Source organism: Macaca mulatta, chromosome 2, assembly GCF_049350105.2.
Source record: "Macaca mulatta isolate MMU2019108-1 chromosome 2, T2T-MMU8v2.0, whole genome shotgun sequence".
Taxonomy (NCBI): domain Eukaryota; kingdom Metazoa; phylum Chordata; class Mammalia; order Primates; family Cercopithecidae; genus Macaca; species Macaca mulatta.
This window is the reverse complement of record NC_133407.1, coordinates 129,646,119-129,669,958: the sequence shown is the minus strand read 5'-3', so window position 1 is coordinate 129,669,958 and position 23,840 is coordinate 129,646,119. Positions and strand designations below refer to the sequence as shown.

The window sequence follows — 23,840 nt, the reverse complement described above, 5'->3', positions numbered from 1 at the left end:
GTTCTTAACACACGCAAAGGGGTTTGCTTGCATCTGTAACCTATATTAGGTAAAGGATAAAGGATAACTATAGCATAAAAATATTGGGAGAAAAGAGCTGGCAGCAAGAAACCATTCAGCAACAGTCTCAAAAAGAAATAAGTGGCCGGCACGGTGGCTATGTGGATTAGAATGTGACATATCAAGAGTTTCACCCAATGCTACAGAGATCCTCTTCTTTGATGGACTGGCTGATGGGTTAAACAGAATTTTCCTAGAATTACTCCCTCTCTTATAAATTACCCATGTCTGGCTTATTTCCCTGAAAAAAATTTTTTTTTCTGGCATTTAGTTTTTGGTTTTTTTTTTTTTTTTTTTTTGAGATGGAGTCTCGCTTTGTCACTCAGGCTGGAATGCAGTGGCCTGATCTTGGCTTGCTGCGGCCTCCACCTCCTGCCTCCCGGGTTCAAGACATTCTCCTGCCTCAGCCTCCTGAATAACTGGAATTACAAGCGTAAGCCACCACGCCCGGCTAATTTTTCTAGTTTTAGTAGAGACGGGGTTTCACCATGTTGGCCAGGCTGGTCTCGAACCCCTGGCCACAAATGATCTGCCCACCCCGGCCTCCCAAAGTGCTGGGATTACAGGTGTGAGCCACCTCACCCCAGCTACATTAAGCTTTGTTAGGCTTTAAAAGCAAAAAGGCTGGATGCAGTGGCTCACGCCTGTAATCCCAACACTTTGGGAGGCTGAGGCGGGTGGATCACCAGAGGTTGGCAGTTCAAGATCAGCCTGGCCAACATGGAGAAACACTGTCTCTACTAAAAATACAAAATTAGCTGGGCGTGGTGGTGCATACCCCTATAATCCCAGCTACTCAGGAGGTTGAGGCAGAAGAATCTGGGAGGTGGAGGTTGTGATGAGCTGAGATCGTGCCATTGCACTCCAGCCTGGGCAGTAAGAGCGAAGAAACTTCGTCTCAAAAACAAACAAACAAACAAACAAACAAAAACAACAACAACCAACAAAAACTCCCTCTCATGCTCCATTCTGTGATCATTTACCATTATTGTCAAGGAACCACCCCAATTTTTGCTATCTGTGAGAGAGAAGAGGGAGGGAAGGGAAGGGGAGAGAGAAGCACCAGAAGGAGAAAAAAACCTCATCACAGCTCTGAGAGAATGTTTAGGAAAAATAAGGATGATTTATCCCACATCTTGAAGGCTGGGTTTTATAGAACTAGGCAGACATGGTTATACTTCTTTCTTGTCTGGGATTAAATTATAACCAACAAAGGATCGGTAAAACCACAGTTGATCTTGGCAAAGTCGCCTCTGCCTCATCATTCAGAATTCAGCTCCGATGTCACTTCCTTGGAGAGCTGTTCCTCTGACTCCCAGGTATGATATAGAACCTGAGTCACCTTCTAACTCCCCCTTATTGTTAAGGACCCTGCACAGCACTTGTGGCTATTACATTTGGAATTGTTTACAAGTTGGTGTGTGTTTGTTTCCTTGTTTTCGGCTTGCCTGCACTATAGTGACAGCTTCAACAGAACATGATGATTAGTCTTATGGCAGGTATTGCTAGTCACCTACTCAAGATGCATTTAATTGTACCCTACTTCCCAAATGTGTTTACAGAAAACAAGGAGCCCATCAAGGAAAACAAAAGCTAACAAATGCTACATTTCTTAGCTCCCCTGCTGCTAGGGGTAGCCATGAGATGTGCAAAGAGATAGACCAGTAATTGTTGGGTAGAGCTTTTCAGGAAAGCATCCTGGAGGGAGGAATCCTCTGGAACACACATTCTCCCCTTCCATTCCCCCTTCCTTATTGGAATGCAGACACTGCTGGAGGGAGAGCAGCAAGCTGGGACCACATAGGGAAGGCAGAGGCAGGCATGGTCCCCAGTGGCCCCTTGGAGCCACTGTGCAGGCACTGGACTGTCTGTGTCTAGACTTCTAATTACAGGAGAAAAATAAAACCCTTATTTGGTATAAGCCATTGCTGTCGGTGTTTCTGTCATTTCCTGCCAAAAGTCATTCCCAGTTGATATACCGCAGTATTCCTAGTACTTTGAACAGTGTCTGGCACATGGTAGATGTTCAACATTCGTGGAGGGGGCTGAGATTGAAGGCTATTCACCATCAGGCCCTAATACAAAATAATAGATATATATTGGAGTTTGAAGATGTCAATTAACCATATTCCTTATTCCTAAGGATTCCAAGTCAATTGACAATAGACACAGGAGACAAATAGAGGTTTTTTAAAATGACCTTTCATTCATGCATTCATTCAATATTTATTGAACTCCTATTACGTACCACACACCATACCAAGTATTGGGGATAAAGCAGCGGATGTAACAGACCAAAATGCCTGCCCAGTGGTGCCTCTATTTAGTGGTAGAAGAAAGACCATAAACAAGATACATGTATGTGCTAGGAGTTGGGGGACAATTTGGAGAAGATCACAAAAGGCCTCCCTGAAGAGTCATTTGAATATAGTTCTAAAGGAGCAATATGGGATTATCCGAGGGAAGAATATTCTAGGCAGACAGTACAGTAAATCTGTGGGCCTGCCGTGGACATTTTCAAGGTCTTGACCGTATGCCTCAAATTTTCCCATTTTAGTGCAGCCTGATGTCAAATTACCAGTATCAGCACCCCTTTTGCCTGAAGGAGGCCTTCTCTGGGCACTGGACCCTGCCTTACCCCAGGCCTGAGACAGGCCCCTCTGGAGGGCTAACATTGTTCACCCCTGACGTGCAAGCTCTACACCAGCTCCCAAACCTTGCCAGTAGAATTGAGATCAGTTGCCCACAGGGGTAGCTGGCTGAGTGGCACACCCTTTCATTTCCATCTCCTTTCCCAATTTCCCTACTTTCTAAATAAACAATTTACACTCAAATCCTTGTCTCCAGCTCTGTTCCTGGTGGATGACACAGTGAGACAGACCCTGAACTTGGTTATGTAAGGAGACTGGGATTCCTGTACCTGAGGGAGGGAATGGGGAGAGTAACATAGAGTCTTGGCACAAGGTCTTGTAGGACCCCGCACACTCCGGCTTTTATGCCAAGATAGGAAGCCTTTGGAGGGTTTGGGGTAGGGCCGTGACTTATGTTTTAAATGTTTACGCCAGGCTCAGTGGCTCACACCTGGAATCCTAGCACTTGGGGAGGTTGAGGTGGGCAGATTGCTTGAGCCCAGGAGTTTGAGGCCAGCCTGGGAAATATGATGAAACACTGTCTCTACTAAAAATACAGAAATTAGCCCAGTGTAGTGGTACACATCTGTTGTCCCAGCTACTTGGGGGACTGAGGCAGAAGGATCACTTAAACCTAGGAGGTCAAGGCTGCAGTGAGCCGAGATGGTGTCACTGCACTTCAGCCTGGGTGACAAAGTGCAACCCTGTCTCAATCAATCAGTCAATCAATCAATCAATAAATGCTCACTCTAGCTGTTGTGCTGAGAATGGGTGATAGGAGACAATGTTGGAAGCAGGGAAACTTTTTTATTTTTAATAGAGATAGGGTCTCACTATGTTGCCCAGGCTGATCTTGAACCCTGAGCTCAAGTGATCCTTCTGCCTCAGCCCCGCAAAGTGCTAGGATTAGAGGCAAGAGCCACCACACCCGGCCTGGAAGCAGGGAAACTTCTATTAAGGAACCTATTACAACTAGTGCAGGTAAATGGTCAGAACTAGGGCCAGAGTGGTAGCTTTGTGGCTGTCAAAGCTGGAGTGAAGAACACTGCCTAGACACAATGCCAGCACGATCTTCCCGTCCCTGGTCACCTCAGCTGAATTCATCCTCCAGCAGAGCAGCTGGAAAACCTCAGGCCTCCAGGTGCTGAGCAGATTCAGCATTCACGAAGCCACACACTCAGGTCTAAGTCCTGGCTTCATCACTTACTACCAATGTACCTTTGCACAAGGTGCCTAATGTCTCTAAGGCTAAAATATATTATCTACTGTATAGGACTGCTGTGAAGAATTAAATTAAATGAGAGAATGTTTGTAAATTGCTGAGCACAATGCCTGGACCAATAAATTACAGCTTTAATATGATCATTCTGACTATCATATTTTATCAGTTATAAGACATCATAGCTACTAAATGCCTTGTTATTTATCTACCTCCAAGGAAGAATAAAAATGGGGCCACTTAAATATGACGCAAGGTCTTAATAACAGTCCTGCATTACACATGAATGAGACACATCAGCTCTTCACTGCTTTGAAGCATCTTTTTTTCCTTTTTTTTTTTGAGATGGAGTCTTGCTCTGTCACCAAGGCTGGAGTGCAGTGCCATGATCTCAGTTCACTGCAACTTTGCCTCCTGGGTTCAAGCCATTCTACTGCCTCAGCCTCCCCAATAGCTGGGATTACAGGTGTGCACCACCATGCCCAGCTAATTTTTGTATCTTTAGTAGAGATGGGGTTTCACCATGTTGGCCAGGCTGGTCTCAAACTCCTGACCTCATGATCTGCCCATCGTGGCCTCCCAAAGTGCTGGCATTACAGGCGTGAGCCACTGCGCCCGGCTGAAGTATCATCTATTCCAAGGAATTTGGCCATTTCTCTTGCCTTCAGTTGCATGATGTGTCATGGGAAATGCTTTTGCATATATCTGAGAAACAGCATGAACTCAGTATAACTGGCAGCTTCAGCTCCTTGAGGGTGTCCGCCTTCTTAGGTTCCTTCCACAAAACACTTGGAGGAATTGATGTCATTCCTCCTTTGACAAATATTTGTTTCAATAACATCATTTGCACCCTGCTACTTTACTTCTGTAGCCACAAAAGCTGTGAAAACCATGCATATAATAACTTTTCTTTTTAGTGCTGAATCACTGTGTATTCTTTCATAAAGTATATAAATGTCCATGAAACTGAACATGTGTAGTTCCAAGCATGGGCAAAATGTCATCGAAGCAACAATTTTGATGTATATGACTAAGTTAACAGATTCATAAGCAAGAACAACTACATCACGACCCAACAGAAACGGATACACATGTGTGCTAAAACTCACATACTATGATGTTCTTAGCAGCACTAGGGGAGAAAAAGTGAAACCTTTTCCTCACCCATCACAAGGTTCACGGCTGAGGCCCCTATAACAAAAGGCAAACTAACAAGAGAAAAGCATACTGATTTATTTCATGTAAGTTTTACATGACATGGGAGCCTTTAGAAAAGAAGACCCGAAGAATCATGTCAAAGTACGATTGGAGGACAAACAGGTAGGATCTAATGGGAATAAGCTGGAGGGAACTTACAAAGTCTATTTCTTCAGATTCTTCTTGGCATCTCTGTGTCTTCGTTCCTTTCCCCCAGGTATAGGGAGGACTTCTCTGGAAGGAGAATCTAATCACCTACTTTCAGGGGAAGGTCAGCTAGTTTTTATAGACTACATCAGTGGAGAAGGGTGAGACAGGTCAGAGAGACCTTCTTGCTTCTGTGGTTTTCTCGAATGCCAAGGTTCCGTATTTGGGACGTAGCATGTCCTGAACCCCATTCGCAGCCCTATTCATAAAAGCCTCAAACTGGAAACTTCCCAAATATCCATCAATGGTAGAATAGAGAAATGTTGGTATATGCATACTATGAAATACACAGCAATGAGAATGAATAAAAAACTATTAGCAACAACATATGTAAACCTGACAGATACAATATGGAGAAAAAGAAACCAGATAGCAAAATACAATTCCGTTTCGATGAAGTTCAAAAACAATCAAAATTCATCTATGCTGTTAGAAGTCAGGAGAGTTGTTACTTGGGGTGGGGGTGGAGTTGAATAACGACTGCTTTTGAATAAGAGAGGAGCATCTAAGAGGCTGATAATGTTCTGTTTCTGGAGCTAGGTGCTGACTACCTGGGTGTGAGTGACTTATGAAAATTACAATTCACTGAGTTGTGAACTTATGACTTTTTCTGAAGTTATTTTCATTTTTTTGAGACAGGGTCTCACTCTGTCACTGGCGCTGGAGTGCAGTGGTGTAATCATAGCTCACTGTAGCCTCGGATTCCTGTGCTCAAGCAATCCTCAACTCTCAGCTTTCTCAGTAGTTGGGACTACAGACACGTGACACCACACTTGGCTAATTTTTAAATATTTTGTAGAGATGGGGTCTTGCTATGCTGTCCAGTCTGGTCTCAAACTCCGTGCCCCAAGCAGTTCTCCTGCCTCAGCCTTTCAAAGTGCTAGTATTACAGGCATGAGCCACTGCACCTAGCCATTTTTCTCTAAGTATACTACAGATCAAAAAAGTTAAAAATATTGAAGACCTAGAGTGTGTTTACATATTTATGTGTGTATGTGTGTGTATAGATATACACATATACACATATAGATATACACTCACATACATACACATACACATACATAGATATGTGTACATGAGTGTATATAAATACAAAACTGATCTTTATTAGGATGAAAAAGTGACACTTGAGTGAAGGATGACTTGTCACATCTTATAAAATTTTACTGACTCCGCCTCAAAAAAAAAAAAAAATTTTACTGATTGAAATTTTATGTAAAACATACTCAGAAGGCTGAAGCAGGAAGATTGCTTGAGGCCAGGAGTTCAAGACCATCCTGGGCAACATAGCAAGATTGTGTCTTTAAAAAATATATATGTATATATGTTTTTAAATTAGACAGAGTCTCACTGTGGCCCAGACTGGAGTGCAGTGGCGTGATCTCGGCTCTACTTCCCAAGTTAAAGCAATTCTCCTGCCTCAGCCTCCCAAGCAGCTGGGACAACAGGGGCACGCTACCACACTCCGTTTTTAAATTTTTTTGTAGAGAAAAGGTCTCACTATATTGAAAAACAACTTTTTTAAACTTCTATTCAAAACAAAACAATCAATACTTATTTCATTCTTTGCCTCTTGCATGTACTGCAATCAGAAACAACACTTTATTGAATAAGAAAAATAACTTTTTTATAATTTTATTTTTGTTTCCTTTCAAGGAAAATTCCCATTGAACCTGTGTGCACCCTGAACACACACCTATGCTATGTACTGAAGTTTGCTCCTCATTTAAAATGTTTTTATCTAGTGGTAGTTTTCCTCAGATAATTAGGACTTCCTGTAAGTGAAAACCACTGCAGAAACACAGCAGAAGAAACAAATATTTCTTCCTTGGAAAAGCCTAGAAAGTATTCCTGGAGAAATGTGTAAAACTGTGGCTTCTGATACAAGAATCCTCAGCTCAGAAGGTTAAGGCTCAATCATTCGATGAGATGAGACTGATGAACTAGAGGAATGCCCAGGATTCAATGGCATTGTTTTCTCTGCACACTAGAAAATTGTCTCTTGTTATTTAGGCTGCAATTAACCAAACTTCCGGTCATTTCCCTCCACTTCTGTAATAGCCGTGGAGGAGAAGAAGACTGAAATCTTCTCCCCAGGAATATCCAACCTTCTCTTCCTACACACTATAGTGTAATTACTTTTCATATGTTCTTACATGCTTGGCTGCATGATTCAGTTCACATTGCTCCTCCATGAGTAGATTAATTTATCAACCAGGTGAATACTATCAACAAACTTCCAGCTACTCCAACCAGATTAGAAGAATCACCCAGCCCAGCCCACTTTCTGCACCTGCAAAATCATGACATACAAGAAAATGGGGGCCAGGCATGGTAGCTAACGCCTGTAATCCTAGCACTTTGGGAGGCCAACATGGGTGGATCACCTGAGGTCAGGAGTTCAAGTCCAGCCTGGCCAACATGGCAAAACCCTGTCTCTACTAAAAATACAAAAATTAACTGAGTGTGGTGGTGCCTGCATGTAGTCCCAGCTACTCCGGAGGCTGAGGCAGGAGAATTGATTGAACCCAGGATATAAAGGTTGCAGTGAGCCGAGATCAAGCCACTGCACTCGAGTCCGGATGACAAAGCGAGATTCTGTCTCAAAAAAATAAAATAAAATAAATCAAAATTGGAGGGGAGATGCTAATGGCATCCAGGTAGAGGCCAAGGATACTACTAAGCATTCTACAATTCACAGGGCAGCCATCCAGACAATTATCTGGCCCCAAATGTCAATAGTGCTGAGATTTAAAAACCCTGGGCTGAGGACAAGTCCTTTCTCTTGTCTGTCCCCTCCACCCTCCCATTCCATCCTGCTTTGGAGCTCTCATCCCTTCAGTGACATTCTAATTTAAATACTTATGACTCTTATCAGTTTAGACAACTACTTTTCACAGTCTGGGTCTCAGTTTCTATAGGAGCTAATCAGCAAAGATTGCCTCCCATAAAACACACCTCTTGTATTTATGCCCTCAGATAGTCCTCTGTCCTTGAATCTGACTCATTTTAACCAAAGGGACGTCACAGATGTTACACAAAGCTGGATCTGGGCCTAAACCTTAGGAAGGACTGGTGGCTTCTGCTTTTGGGGGTGTGAAGTTGCCATGTAGGAAGTCCATGTGGAGAGGTCACATAGACAGGGAGAAGCTCTGAAACTGCATGAGGAGAGAGAAAGGACCTGTGTTCCAGCTGAGCCCAACGTTCCTGTCAAGGCATTAGACAAACGAGCCCATTGAGCCTACTGGTAACTCTAGGCAATGCAGACATCACAAGGAGCAGAAGAACTGCCCGGCTGAACCCAGTCAGCTCACAGAATTCTAAGAGGTAACAAAACAGTTGTTGTTTTAAGCCAGAGAGTTTTGAGATAGTTTGTAATGCAGCAACAGACAACTGAAACTATTACCTTATCTCTCTACAATGAAAAGATGGGATGAGATCATATTTCAAATTTTTTTTAGCCTCAGAATCCTAGATCTAAACAAAATCTTATCTGGAAGCACAATATACGTATATCTGTGAGGAATGCTTTTTGAGACTCAAGTGACAGAAAACCTTTACACTGGTTTAGACGATAATGGCTTCTTCCTCACATGGCAAGAAGTCTGGAGCCAGGTGGTTGCCGGAATTGGTTCAGTGACTCACGGAGGTCAGAGCCAATGTTTCTGAGATTCCAGGCGTTCCTGTGCTTACAGCCACATGGTCACAAGATTGCTGTTGTAGTGGCAGACATGATGTTAGCATGGAAGGGAGGAGGAAGAAAGGAAAGGACCGTATCAGCCACATATGTCCCTTTTTAGTAAGAAAATAAAAGCTTCCTAAAAACTTTAGCAGCAGTTCTCACATTTCATGGGCTAAAACTGGGTCATACACTAATCCATAGCTTCCAGGGAGACTGAGAAATTGAGGAACAGGATTGTCGTGAATGACCTTGATCACACTCCATGGCTTGAAGTTGAGTCCATTTCCCTGCACACAAAATCACAGTCAGGAAGAATGAGTGAGGAATGGGATTCTGAACAATAAATAACTAGCTTCTGAAACAATGTGAAAAAAAAAAAGCATTAAAATTCAATTAATCTGATTGACTTAGGGGAGATGGGACATGTATTTCTATCAGCTCAGCTCCTTCTCTTTCCTGGCTGCTTCCTACTACATCCTAGATCCTGGGGGGCTCCAACAAAACTCTAGTACTCCAGAGAGCCAAGTCTAAAAATCACTCAACTGTATCTTAACAAATCTTCCTGCTCTAACATTCTAGAATCTGTACAGTCAATTGATGTAATTTCTTGTGGGTATCAATTTCCATACTTTCTATTTGGGGGGATAAGCATCTTAAATTTTACCACCTGTCTCAGATTGTGAGTTTCCCTTTCAGTATCATGAGATTTCATTGTCATTCTTTCATTTATCAAAGTCCTTTAGGAAACCCTCATATCTCTCCCAAGTGTAAAACCAGTAACAGAATAAAACATATTTTATCAACCAGGCGTGGTGGCTCACGCCTGCAATCCCAGCACTTTGGGAGGCTGAGGCAAGTGGATTGCTTAAGCCCAGGAGTTTGAGACCAGCAAGCCATGATCAAGCCATTGCACTCCAACCTGGGCTACAGAGGAAGACCCTGTCTCAAAAAATATATGTATATATTTTTTTCTTGATCATTGTTTCAACGATCTTCACAAGTACTCTGTGAGGTAGGTATTATTACTCCCATTCTACAGACGAGGAAATGAAACTCAGGAAGACAGGAATCTGGACCACATTTACACAGTTCTGGAACTGCCACCCAAATCATCTGAGCCCATATCAAGAGCTCTTTGTACTTACTCAATTCTATAGTCTCAGACAAGTGTCACGTCTGTAATCTCAGCACTTTGGGAGGCTGAGGCAGGTGGATTGCTTGAGCTCAGGAGTTCGACACCAGCCTGGGCAACATCAGAAAAACCTGTCTCTACCAAAAATACAAAGCAATAGCCCAGCATGGTGGTGCATGCCTGTAGTCCCAGCTATGTGGGAGGCTGAGGTGGGAGGATCGCTTGAGCCTGAGAGGCAGAGGTTGCAGTGAGCCAAGATCGTGCCACTGCACTCCAGGCTGGGTGATGGGTGGGGGACCCTGTCTCAGAAAAAAAAAAAAGAAAGAAAGAGAAAGAAAGAAAGAGAGAAAGAGAGAAAGAGAGAAAGGGAGAAAGGGAGAAAGGGAGAAAGAAAGGAAGGAAGGAAGGAAGGAAGGAAGGAAGGAAGGAAGGAAGGAAGGAAGGAAGGAAGGAAGGAAGGGAGGAAGGAAGGGAGAAAGAAAGAAAGAGGGCTTAAGTTAATATTTTAAAATTTAAAAATATATTAAAAACGGAGAAAAAAATAAATTCTAGAATTCCTTTCCAGTACCTTGGAGTAGAGGAAAAAGTCAAATGAGGTTTTTGCTCTCATGGGATTTATGTTTTAGATTAGTAAAACACTAAAAAGCACAAACTGGGGCAAGTAAATAAAGCCATAACTCCAGCTAGTACATTAAGGAAAAGATACAACAGGGCAAAGTGTTAAAAGAGTACTGTCAGGATAGGGTGAGAGCTCCTCTCAGCCGGGTTACTGGGGAAGCTTCTCCAAGAAAGTGGTCATTTGTGCTGAGAAAGTGTCAGAACTTGCATATTTGAGGCATTTTAAGGAGTCCACTGAGGTTGGACTGGAGGAAGGTCGGGGGGGGGGATCAAGGCCAGAGAAGAGGTCAGAGAGGAAAGCAGGAGCCAGTTTGTTCATTTGTCCACAACTGGTTACTTCTCAAAGTCCACCTTCCCCAGGATGCTTTTCAGAAGATGCACTCTGCTTTCACTTTTATCTCCTTCAAGGATCAAGAACTAGAAAGTTCAGACCCCATGATGCAGATTCTGCAACCTAGTCATTTTATAAAAGTAGGCTTGGTAGAGAAACGGAGAGAGAGAGTCAAAGGATGAATCTTCCTAATCATCTTTCTTTCTTTTTTTCTCATTTAGAAGCTAGCACTGACCAGATGAATCAATGTCTTTGCAGCTAAGAATTGCTGCGTCAAGGAAATATGACACTTTATTTTATGGGGCATACACTCCATCTGTAATACATCTCTCCTGGGGGTAGGGAGCCAGTGCAATGATATATGATCCAAAATAGGAAGGAAGAGTCCTAATGTTCCTAGTTCCACAGCTGCAGAATTTATGGGATAAGCTCTGACTTTCTATTAGAAACCAATGAACAGAATTGATAACTGTAAAATCACTCTAGGCTGAGGTTAAACAAATGGATCGATGTGTCTGCCAGCAATTAGCAATACCACAGCATTATTCCCCTAATAAACTTAACAGAAGGTATTTGGGTGTTTTGTTTTGTTTTTTAAATTAAGATAAAGACTGGAATTAGAATGTTAGATGTGCTCCTTTTAAGCTACATCACCAGAGAGCTTCCAAGGACAAGAAGAATCATTTAGTGTGTAGGTGAGACCTGGAACCTCCACAGGGATTTCAACAAACCCTGAACATCATTTACAAGTTTTCTTTTTTTTGAGGTGGAGTCTTGCTCTGTTGCCCAGACTGGAGTGCAGTGGTGCAATCTCAGCTCACTGCAACCCCTGTCTCCTGTGTTCAAGCGATTCTACCACCTCAGCCTCCCAAGTTGCTGGGATTACAGGTACCCGGCACCACACGTGGCTAAGTTTTGTATTTTCAATAGAGATGGGGTTTCACCGTGTTGGCCAGGCTGGTCTCGAACTCCTGACTTCAGGTGATCTGCCCACCATGGCCTTCCAAAGTGCTGGGATTACAGGCATGAGCCACCGTGCCCAGCACAAGTTTTCATAACAAGACACTGGGAAAGAAATTGGAGGTAATCACCCTTGCCCTTTGATGGAAGGGCTAAGATACTTTTTTAAAACGTTCAACATGATGGTGGTATAACCTGTAACAAACCAACGACTGTGGGATTGATACTGTGCAAGCACCATCCTCACGTGCCTGCATGCTTGACGATTGCTAGTGTCCCTTTACTGAGTTGAAGGGTCACTAAAGACCCTCAAATGTTAAATACCTTGACCAGTGTCAACATTTTATTCTGCAATCCTCAATGGAACAATAGTAAGCCATACAATAAGATGATGATGATGATGATGATGACGACTACTACTATGAAAACAATAGCTTCTGCCATTCACTGAGCATGTATTATGTGCCAGGAACCTGATACGTTTTATCTCATTTAGCCCTTACAACATTCATGTAAGGTAGATAGTAGTATAACAGATATTATTATTATGATTTTTGAGATGGGGTTTCACTTTTGTTGCCCAGGCTAGAGTGCAATGGCCTGATCTCAGCTCACTGCAACCTCTGCCTCCCGAGTTCAAGTGATTCTCCTGCCTTCTGCCTCAGCCCCCCGAGTAGCTGGGATTATAGGTGCACGCCACCACACCCGGCTAATTTTGTGTAACAGATACTATTATAATACTTCATGGTATTATAATCCCCATTATACTGAAAATAAAACTGAATCTAAGTGTTCAGTAACATCCCTAAGTTCACTGAGATACTTAGAGGAAGATTTAGAATTAGATGCTTTCGAATCTAGAGGATGTGAGCTTAATCACTAAGCATTCAGACTCTCAAACAGCAGTTGTGCCAATATGATCAATTTTCTGTTTTTAAAGATCACTAGGCCGGGCGCGGTGGCTCAAGCCTGTAATCCCAGCACTTTGGGAGGCCGAGGCGGGCGGATCACGAGGTCAGGAGATCGAGACCATCCTGGCTAACACGGTGAAACCCCGTCTCTACTAAGAAATACAAAAAATAGCCGGGCGAGGTGGCAGCGCCTGTAGTCCCAGCTACTCGGGAGGCTGAGGCCGGAGAATGGCGTGAACCCGGGAGGCGGAGCTTGCAGTGAGCTGAGATCCGGCCACTGCACTCCAGCCTGGGCTACAGAGCGAGACTCCGTCTCAAAAAAAAAAAAAATAAAAATAAAAATAAAAATAAAGATCACTGGAGAGCAGCCAGATGCTTCCACTGAAGCCGCTTCTCATTTCGGGTGGAGGGTCTTTTGCTTATCTGTCGCCCAGTGGCATAATCACAACTCACTGCAGCCTCTACCTTCTACCTTCCTGGATTCAAACAGTCTCCCATCTCAGCCTCTCAAATAGCTGGGGGCTACAGGCACATCCCACCAAGTCTGGCTTTTAAATTTTTTTGTAGACATGTGCTCTCATTTTGTCTTCCAGGCTGATCTTGAACTCCTGGCCTCAAGCTATCCTCTCACCTCGGCCTCCCAATGTGCTGGGATTGCAGGTGTGAGCACCACGCCCAACCTGATTCAGCTGCATTTCTAAGTTCACAGGTTCACAGTAAAGAAATTTGTCAGGCCCAGACAAAGGCAGCCTAAAGTATATTCTAACTTGGTTGGCCAGTAGTCCATATTCTATGCCATATGGAAAGGCCACTTTGCACATTGCTTGTTTTCTAGGAAAAATGCCATAAGGAGTTCATGCTTCTTAACAAAACAAAGGTAATCACTGTCAAATTTCCCTTTTGGAAGGAAGGAAAGAAGGAAAGGGGAGAGGAGAGGAAGAGAGGAAAGGGAAGAGGAAGAAAAAATGAAGAAAGGAAGGGAGGGAGGGAACACTTTCTGCAGCATCCTAATGGACATCCATGGGTTGGGGAGGGCAGGGAGAAGAAACCCTCCTTTAGGTTTCTGCAATGTCTGACAAAAACATTCTTTGGCTAGAAGAACTCTTGGCCAAAGATCAAGGGAGAGGCCCTTCTCCCTATCAGCCTCTGATCAATTAGTTCTTTTTGCAAGGTACTGAGAAACCAACTCAGGACTCCAAAAGATGGACATTAATTAGAAAAGTTTTCATCAAAGCCCTTTTTATTTTCAACTCAAAATGCCATTAAGTAATATATTGGAACACAGACCCAGTAAACCTTCTCAGGTGCTTCCCCTCTCCTGGTCCGTGCCCCCCATTCATGTGGGTTACCTTTCCACTCCCAGGGCATGGGATCTGCTTCCTGAGCCGTTGCCAAGGGGATGGGTTACACAACAGGAAGAGAGGAGGTGTCGCTCCTTACGGGTGTAAGCCTCGGCCAGCGGGAACAAACCAACAGGAAATACGAGACAGGAGCAGATGAATCTCCCCTCTTTTTCCTCTCCCAGGGACCATTTCCAGTCATAGCTCCCCTCTGCAACCCTTGCAGAAAGAACCGTGTGCAAACCAAACAAGCCTGCTGAGCGGCCCACGTGTCTCCTCATGACTGGCTCCAGATACAAAGCATCACCTTGCTTCACATCTTTCCTTGCCTGGTTTGTCTTTTGCCCTCACCATCTCCCTGGGTTTGAAACTCCCAGATCAAAATTTTAGTGCCTTCCTCATGACTGCATGGATACAGAACAAACTCTTTGAACTGAGTGGCTATTTGACCAAGTTCTTGCTTGTGGGATGTGAGCAGAAGTGATATATGCAAATTCCAGAAATTGCCCCTGAAAACAAGCAAGTTTACACCTCTCCCTCAACACCCCTTCTCTCTCTATCATCTTCCTCCTCCCTTTCCTCTCTCTTTCTCTCTCTTCATCTATCCCCACCCCACAAAATGGCTGAGAATTGGCAACAGTTGCAACAACCTTGGATGCTACATATCAGTGACATAATGAACCAGTCAATACTGTGTTTTTAAGGGAAAGAGACACAAACTTTTATATTTAAAATAAAATTGGGCTGGGGGCAGTAGTTCATGACTGTAATCCCAGCACTTTGGGAGGCTGAGGCAGGAGAATTGCTTAAGCCTAGGAGTTCAAGACTAGCCTGGGCAACACAGCAAGACTCCATCTCTCTAGAAAAACAAAACAAAATGAATAATAGTAATAATAATAATAAAATTGCATTAGGCACCTTAAGCTTTGCCCCAGGCTCTACTTTCTAAAGAACTCAAGCCAAAGCCAGTCATAACTGGTATTTTGTTTGCCAGCTCTCTTCTGGTGCGGAAATCTTTTTGTTTTTTGTTTTTTGGTTTTTGTTGAGATGGGGTCTCCCTCTGTTGCCCAGGTTGGAGTGCAGTGGCACAATCATGGCTCAACGCAGCCTCAACCTCATGGGCTCAAGCGATCCTCCCATCTCAGCCTCCAAGAGGCTGGGACTACAGGTGTGTACTGCCGCACCCAGCTAATTTTTGTTTTTATTTATTTTTTGGTAAGGACAGGGTCTCACCATGTTGCCCAGGCAAGTCTCAAACTCCTGGGCTCAAGCAATCCGCTCGCCTTGGTTTCTCAAAGTGCTGGGATTGTAGGCATGAACCAACGCACTCAACTGAGGACACTTTTTTGAATTCTACTAGAAGTCCCATCTAAACTAGAAGTGTTGCTCTGATTTAGGAGGGCAAGTACATCTGAAAATAAATTATTCTATGGTCAAGCATAAAGACATAACTTGGACCCAGCTTTTCCCTCTGCAGGGTGACTTTCTTTTATGTCTGAGATAATGGACAGATGACATCCGAATGCAACTTCTTTCTTTCTCTTTGGAGTATTGAGTAGTTGGTTGCCTCTATTCTCAAATAGAAATATGACAAAGGCAGAAAGTATGCTCAAATTCTCATGATGTAGAGAAAGACAGAAGTCTTAAGAACTTCCCAGGCTTCCATTCTCTCCCTGGTAAAAATTATTAAATTAACTGTTAGGAATGAGATAGCCCAGGCCTGGCAGTGCTATGGTCTTTAGTGTTCAACTCTTGCAACATGAAAGAAAGATCCCTACAGGGCAAATGGCCAAGGCCTTGGTCAACTGAGGCAGGATCAACCAGAAGTCCCATGGCAAAATATCTAAATCTAAGGGCAATATATCTGGAAGTAGAAATTAGGTGGATTATGAAGATGATATGAGAAAAAAAAAAAGCCCCAAACATTTCCCTTTGATCCAGCAATTCTACTTTGAGGATTTGCCTTAAGGAAATTATTAAACAGTTAATCAGGATTGATATAAAATGATACTTATGATAGAGTTGTTCATGTTAATGTAATAATACAAAAAAACCCCACAAAATAACTGAATATGCTATTAGAAACAGTTATATAAATTCTAGTATATCCATATAATGCAATACTAGGTAGTTATTCAAAATGATGATAAAGATTTCTATTTTTTGGCCGGGCACGGTGGCTCACGCCTATAATCCTAGCACTTTGGGAGGCCGAGATGGGTGGATCACCTGAGGTCAGGAGTTCAACATCAGCCTGGCCAAGATGGTGAAACCCCATCTCTACTAAAAATACAAAAATTAGCTGGGTTTGGTAGTGCGTGCTTGTAGTACCAGCTACTCAGAAGGCTGAGGTAGGAGAATTGCTTGAACTCGGGAGGCAGAGATTGCAGTGAGCCAAGATCGCACCACTGCACTCCAGCCTGCACGACAGAGCGAGACTCTGTCTCAAAATAAATAAATAAATATATATATATATATATATATATATATATATATATATATATATATTTCTCAACATGAAAAAGAAGCCCATGCCCATGATATATATTATCTGACTTTTTAAAAAAACATATTACTAAATGCAGTAAGATGGTGTCTGTATTCTAGAATAATCACTCTTGAAGTGTGGTCCCTGGACCAGCAGCCTCAGAGTCACTTAGGAACTTGCTAAAAATGCAAATTCTTGACCTCATCTCAAACCCACTGAATCAGAAACTCTGACAGCTAAGTCCACCAAGCTGTTTTAATCAACTCTCCAGGTGATTTTGAGGCACACTAAAGATTGAAAACCACTGGTTTAGAACAAAGGGGGGAGGTTGCTAAAACATATTTGCAGGGGATAAGAAAGAGCTTTGTCTCCCCTTTGTTATTCTACGTTATTCTAACAAAGCCCAGTACTAGCGGTATTAGGTGGAATGGTCAGTAATAGAAAATCCCAGCTCAAATGGTCTTAAACAATCGGTGGATTTGTTACTTCACATAAACTTGGATAGGGCAGGTTCCAGATCCTGTATTTAAGGCTCCATCTCCATTTGTTCTGATTCTTTCATGGATTTGCTTCATTTTCGGCTGGCAGCCAGATGGCTGTTGCAGTTCCAGGCATCACATCCAGACATACCACATCCGGAGGCAAAAAGGGGCCGTCTCTGCTGGAGTTTCTTTAGCAGTAAAAAACTGGCTTTCCCAGGAGCCCTCCTCTCCGGAGCTGTGCCACTGTTCCTCATACCTCATATTTTATTAGCCAGGCTGGGTCACATGCTCATTCCTAAACTAACTGCTGGTGAGAGGAATAAGAAAGCCCTGATTAGGACTGGGGACCACGGTTCACACCTGTAATCCCAGCACTTTGGGAGGTTGCGGCTGGAGGATTATTGGAGGTCAGGAGTTTGCGACTAGCCTGGCCAACATGGTGAAACCCCATCTCTACTAAAAAATACAAAAATCAGCCAGGTGTGGTGGCTCATGCCTGTAATCCCAGCTACTCAGGAGGCTGAGGCAGGAGGATTACTTGAGCCCAGGAGGTGGAGGCTGCAGTGAGCCAAGATCGCACCACTGCAGTCCAGCCTGAGCGACAGAGACTGTCTCAATAAAAAGAGAAAGCCTTGATTAGCTTAGATGTATCAAGATTCGCTCCTAAGCTAGGGATAAGATCACCTTCCCTGCTGAACATGCTGAACAAAACTGCTAGAAAGACGAAAAGGAAGAAAATGGCTTTTTTTTTTTTTTTTTTTTTTGAGACAGAGTTTCGCTCTTGTTGCCCAGGCTGGAGTGCAGTGTCGCAATCTTGGCTTACTGCAACCTCTGCCTCCCAGGTTCAAGCGATTCTCCTGCCTCGGCCTCCCAAGTAACAGGGACTACAGGCATATGTTATCACGCCTGGCTGATTTTTCTATTTTTAGTGGAGACAGGGTTTCACCATGTTGGTCAGGCTAGTCTTGAGCTCCTGACCTCAGTTAATCCACCTGCCTTGGCCTCCCAAAGTGCTGAGATTACACTTGTGAGTCACTGTCCCAGCCTGAAAATGGCTTTGGGGTAAACAACAAACTGCCTGCTACATTTGATCTAGGCTCAAGCAGCTTTTCTACATTTTTCTATAAAACCGATGACTGCCATAAGTAATTTGTTAGGTGTGTTTTTAAAAATGGGGCTTGCTGGGTTTGTTTTGTTTTGTTTCTAGCCATTTCCTGTTTAGGAAATGACTCTTGAGCTTCAAGAGGAAGAAGAATTATGTCATACAAGGTTTTCTTTCTTTTCTTTTCTTTTCTTTTAAGGCAGCTTCAAAGACTGACAATACTCCCAGCCTCCCCACCGTCTGGGCCGCTGTGAACCTCCCAAGTGTGAAGTGACAGCCTTGTGTGTGATCTTTCTGCCTTCCCCAAGTTTGCATTTTCGACATCAAAGTTTACTTTTTAGTTAAAAAAAAAAAAAAAAACCAGACTGATAATACCGAGTGCTAGCAAGGCTATGCAACACCTGAAAACCTTATACATGGCTGGTGGGACTACAAAGTGGTACAGACACTTTGAACAACTGCTTGGTATTGTCTACCAAAGCTAAATATTCATTTATCCTATAACCAAGCAATTTCACTCCTAGGAATTCCGAGAGACATGTGTGCATGGGTGTGCCAAAAAAAAAAAAAGTTCATAATAGCTCTCTTCACAACAGCACCCAACTGGAAACAATTTACATATGTATCAACAAAAGAACAGATTGATAAGTCGTGGTAGAGGCATGCAAAGAAATACGACATAACACTGAAAATGAACAAGGTGTCACTACTTCCAACAGCATGAATGTATCTCACAGATACAAGATCAAATGAAAGAAGTCAGACATAAAATAACAGATACCATATGATGCTATTTACATGAAGTTCAAAAACAGGCAAATTCAATCTAAGGGGATAGAAGTCAGGATAGTTGTTACCCACACTGAAAAAGAAAAACTTCAAAGGTGGTCTTGCCTCACCAGACCAATAGACTTTATAATCAAAGCAGTGTAACAGGTGCAAAAAAAAAAAAAAAAAAAAGACAGACTTGTGGAATAAAACACCCAAATATAGATTCAAGTTGAAATGAACACATTTAGCATAAGATAAAGATGGCACTTCAAATCAATGGGTCAAAGATAGATTTTTACTAAACAGGGCTGAGATAAATGAATAGCCACTTGTAAAAGATAAAATTAAACTCATATCTCCCATTGCACATAAGAATGAACTCCAAATGGACCAGGAAGCTAAATGAAAAAGGAAAAAATAAATAAAACTGTACATATACTAAAAGAAAACATGGGTGAATTCCTCATTAACCTTAACGTAGGGAAAGACTTTATAATGACTCAAAAATAAAGAATAATGAGGCAATAAAAGAGGGATAAATTTGACTGCATAATGTGTATTTTGTCATACACATTAACGATTGTGTATGACAAAAAGACAACTGGACAAACCTAAAGAAAATATTTGCAATACGTAAATATATATATATATAAAAGACCAATACCTCTATCTGGGTGTGGTGGCTCATGCCTATAATCCTAGCACTTTGGGAGGCTGAGGTCAACAGATTGCCTGAACTTAGGAGTTCAAGACCAGCCTGGGCAACATGGTGAAACACTGTGTCTATGAAAATAAAATAATAAAAAAAAATTAGTCCGGCATGATGGTGCACACCTGTAGTCCCACCTACTCAGGAGGCTGAGACACGAGAATCACTTGAATCCAGGAGGCGGAGGTTGTAGTGAGCAGAGATCACACCACTGCACTCCAGCCTGGGCAACAGAGCAAGACTCTGTTTCCAAAAAAGAGAGAGAGAACATTTTAAAATTAGATTAAAACTAATAAAAGAAGGGGAAAGACACATGGACAGACAATTCAGCACAAAAAATACAGATGTACAGATGGTCCTTAAACTTATGACAAGACGTGCAAACTGCCCCCAATTAGATAAATGTAAATTAAAACAATATTGAAATACCATTCTCCACCTGCTAGATTTGTAAAAATCAAAAGGTATGACAGCCTGGGCGTGGTGGCTTACTCTGGTAATCCTAGCACTTTGGGAGGCCAGGGTGAGCAGATCGCTTGAACCCAGGAGCTCGAGAGCAGCCTGAGCAACATGGTGAAACCCCACTCTCTATAAACAATATAAAAATCAGCCAGGCATGGTGGCATTCACCTGTAGTCCCAGCTGCTCAGGACGCTGAGGTGGGAGGATCACTTGGGCCTGGGTGGTCGAGGCTGCAGTGAGTCATGATCAAGCCACTGCACTCCAGCAGGGGTGACAGAGCGAGATCCTGTCTCAAAAACATAAAAAATAAAAAAATAAAAAAATAAAGTATGGCAAATCATTCTGATAGCAAGATCACAGGGAAATAGGCGCTGTCATACACTGCTGATGGAAATACATGATGGTACAATCCCTACAGAGGGGAATTTGGAACTACCTGACAGAACTACCCACCAACCTGTTGAGCCAGCAATTCCCTTTCTAGGACTTCATAGTGGAGACACATTTCCAACATTACGAAAATACACACAAATAATTATAGCATTGTTTGTCATTGTAAAATACTGGAAACCACCTACATGCCCACAGATGGGATACTGGATGAATAAACTGAAGCACACTCACACAATGGAGTATTGTGTTGCTGTAAAAAGAGAAAAAGAGAATGAGGAAGTTCTCAATGAACTGGTATAAAGTAATTTCCAATAGCATGTTTCAAGTGAGAAAACAGAGTATCTGTAGTGGGCTACCTCTGTGTAAGAAAGAAGGAGATGAAAGGAGATACACAAAGGATGGACACCATGGAAACTAATGAGACTGATTAACAACAGAAAAGTGGAAATGGGGTGGAAAGAATGGGGAAATAGGAAAGGGGTGGAACATATGAAAGGAGAATGACATACTTCTGAGTATAGTTCTAGATTCCAGAATCATGGTAATGTTTTACATCCTAAAGAAACAAATACATAATTGAAACCAACCAGGATGTAGGGAGAAAAGAAACAGAATACAAACATTAACAAATAAAACTGAGATACTACCGACAATAATCACTGAGTGTAGGGGTTGAGCAAACTAACCTAAGTAAATTTAGAACACAATATTTTTTTTTGCTACATATTACAAGACTAAAAAATGTACACAAATATTGTATTCTAGTTAAATTTTATCTTCAGAGGTGTATGGATTAGCAACTCTGAAGCTACATTATGTGTGCTCATGTGCCACCACACCCAGCCAATTATTAAATTTTTAATAGAGACAAGATCTCACCATGCTGCCCATGATGATCTTGAACTTCCGAGCTCAAGCGATCCTCCTGCCTCATCCTCCCAAAGTGCTAGGATCATAGTCATGAGCCACCACGCTCAGCCAGAACCACAGTTTTATAGACATAGCTACACAGCTATACAGATAGATGTAGAAATAGAAGTAGATACGTGTGTATGTTAGTATATACATGTATGTGTCCAAGTGCTTTCTGCTCAAAGGACCTAGAAGCAATGAAAGCAATGACACCTCAGAAGCAATGAGCCCAGGTCTCTCTCTCTATGCCATTCCCCAGTGAAAATAATAAGGGTCTCTTGGCCGGGCACAGTGGCTCATGCCTGTAATCCCAGCTCTTTGGGAGGCCGAGATGGGAGGATTGCTTGAGGCCAGAAGTTTGAGACCAGCCTGATCAATGTAGCAAGATCCCATCTCTAGTCTTTTATTATTAAATAAATAAATAAATAAATAAATAAATAAGTAAATAAATAAGAAAAGAATAAGAGCTTCTTTTTTGTTTGTTTGTTTGTTTTTGTTTTGTTTTGTTTTTTGAGACGGAGTCTCGCTTTGTCGCCCAGGCTGGAGTGCAGTGGCACAATCTCGGCTCACTGCAAGTTCCGCCTCCCGGGTTCCCACCATTCTCCTGCCTCAGCCTCCGAGTAGCTGGGACTACAGGCATGCACCACCACGCCCGGCTAATTTTTTGTATTTTTAGTAGAGACGGCGTTTCACCGTGTTAGCCAGGATGGTCTCGATCTCCTGACCTCGTGATCCGCCCCTCGGCCTCCCAAAGTGCTGGGATTACAGGTGTGAGTCACCGCGCCCGGCAAGAGCTTCTTAAATAAATGATTGATTCCAGCACTGGGGCAGGAAAAGCATAAGATAAGCCTGGAACATCTTACGATTCCAGAAAGTAGACACAGGCGCAAGCATGAAGGCAATCCCAATGACCAAAGCTGGGACAATGTGAGCAATAAACACTGGCAGTGATGGGTTATAACACAAAAAATAAGAGAAAATAGCCATGAGTACAGGCTGACGCTAAATGAATAGTGGGTAAATAAATATATAAGATATATAATTATAAAACTATTTTAAATGTACTTATTAAATTATATTTAGTATACAAAATTTAATTAACACATTTAAATAAGTAAACAACTGAATAAAAAAGTAGATGGGGGCTGGGCACGGTGGTCACCTCTGTAATCCCAGCACTCTAAGATGCCAAGGCGAGCAGATCATTTGAGGCCAGGAGCTGAAGACCAGCCTGGCCAACATGGCAAAACCCCATCCTAAAAATACAAAAAATTAGCCAGGCGTGGTGGTGCATACCTGTAGTCCCAGCTACTCAGGAGAGTGAGGGACTAGAATCACTTGAACCTGAAAGGCAGAGGTTGCAGTGAGCTGAGATTGCACCACTGCACTCCAGTCTGGGTGATAGAACAAGACTGCCTCGGAAAAAAAAAAAAAAAAAAAAGTAGGCCGGGTGCTCACGCCTGTAATCCCAACAACTTGGGAGGCAGAGGCAGGTGGATCACTTGAGGTCAGGAGTTCAACACCAGCCTGGCCAACATGGTGAAACCCCGTCTTCACTAAAAATACAAAAATTACCCAGGTGTGGTGGCGGGTGCCTGTAATCCCAGCTACTCGGGAGACTGAGGCAGAAGAATCATTTGAACCTGGGAGGCAAAAGTTGCAGTGAGCCGAGATCACATCACTGTACTCCAGCCTGGGCAATAGAGCAAGACTCAGTCTCCAAAAAAAAAAAAAAAAAAAAAAAAATTAAATGGGGAAAAGGGATACCTCTTTCTTACAATAGAATTCCAATTCATAAATGTAGAAGGAATGGTCAAAGTAGAGAACCACTATTTGGCAAACAGCAATAATGGGTGCTAAAATGTATGATGAGTAACAATATATTTGCATCATTTCAAAATATCTCCCAACAAGATACTTATTAATTAGAAAAGCAGAAATAATAACTTTAAAGTTGAGAGATCTGGCAGATACCGCCTTTATCATGTGATCAAGGCTAATATCACTACCAGTGAGACATTATCACGTACCTCCAGATAGTAAACACTAAGAAGGGCATAAGATCTCTGTCACAGCATTGCCAAAAATCCAAAGCCTGAATTTAATCATGAGGAAACATCACACAAACTTAAATTGAGGGATATTATATAAAATGACTGACCAGCCTCTTTTAAACTATCATAAAAGACAGGAAGGACAGAGGAACTGTCCCAGATTGCAGTAGGCTAAAGAAA

At 42.6% G+C, this 23,840-nt stretch overlaps 1 long non-coding RNA gene across 1 annotated transcript in view; it reads right to left on the bottom strand.

Annotated features, from left to right (window-relative positions):
* Nucleotides 1–8,888: 8,888 nt before the first annotated feature.
* Nucleotides 8,889–23,840, bottom strand: part of LOC144339261 (uncharacterized) — a 57,811-nt gene continuing 42,859 nt past the window's right edge. Inside the window, exons 2-3 of the long non-coding RNA XR_013414099.1 lie at nt 9,158–9,282; nt 8,889–9,027 (exon numbers count right to left, since the gene is read on the bottom strand). This is a non-coding gene — a long non-coding RNA (uncharacterized LOC144339261). The remainder of the gene's footprint in view (nt 9,028–9,157; nt 9,283–23,840) is intronic.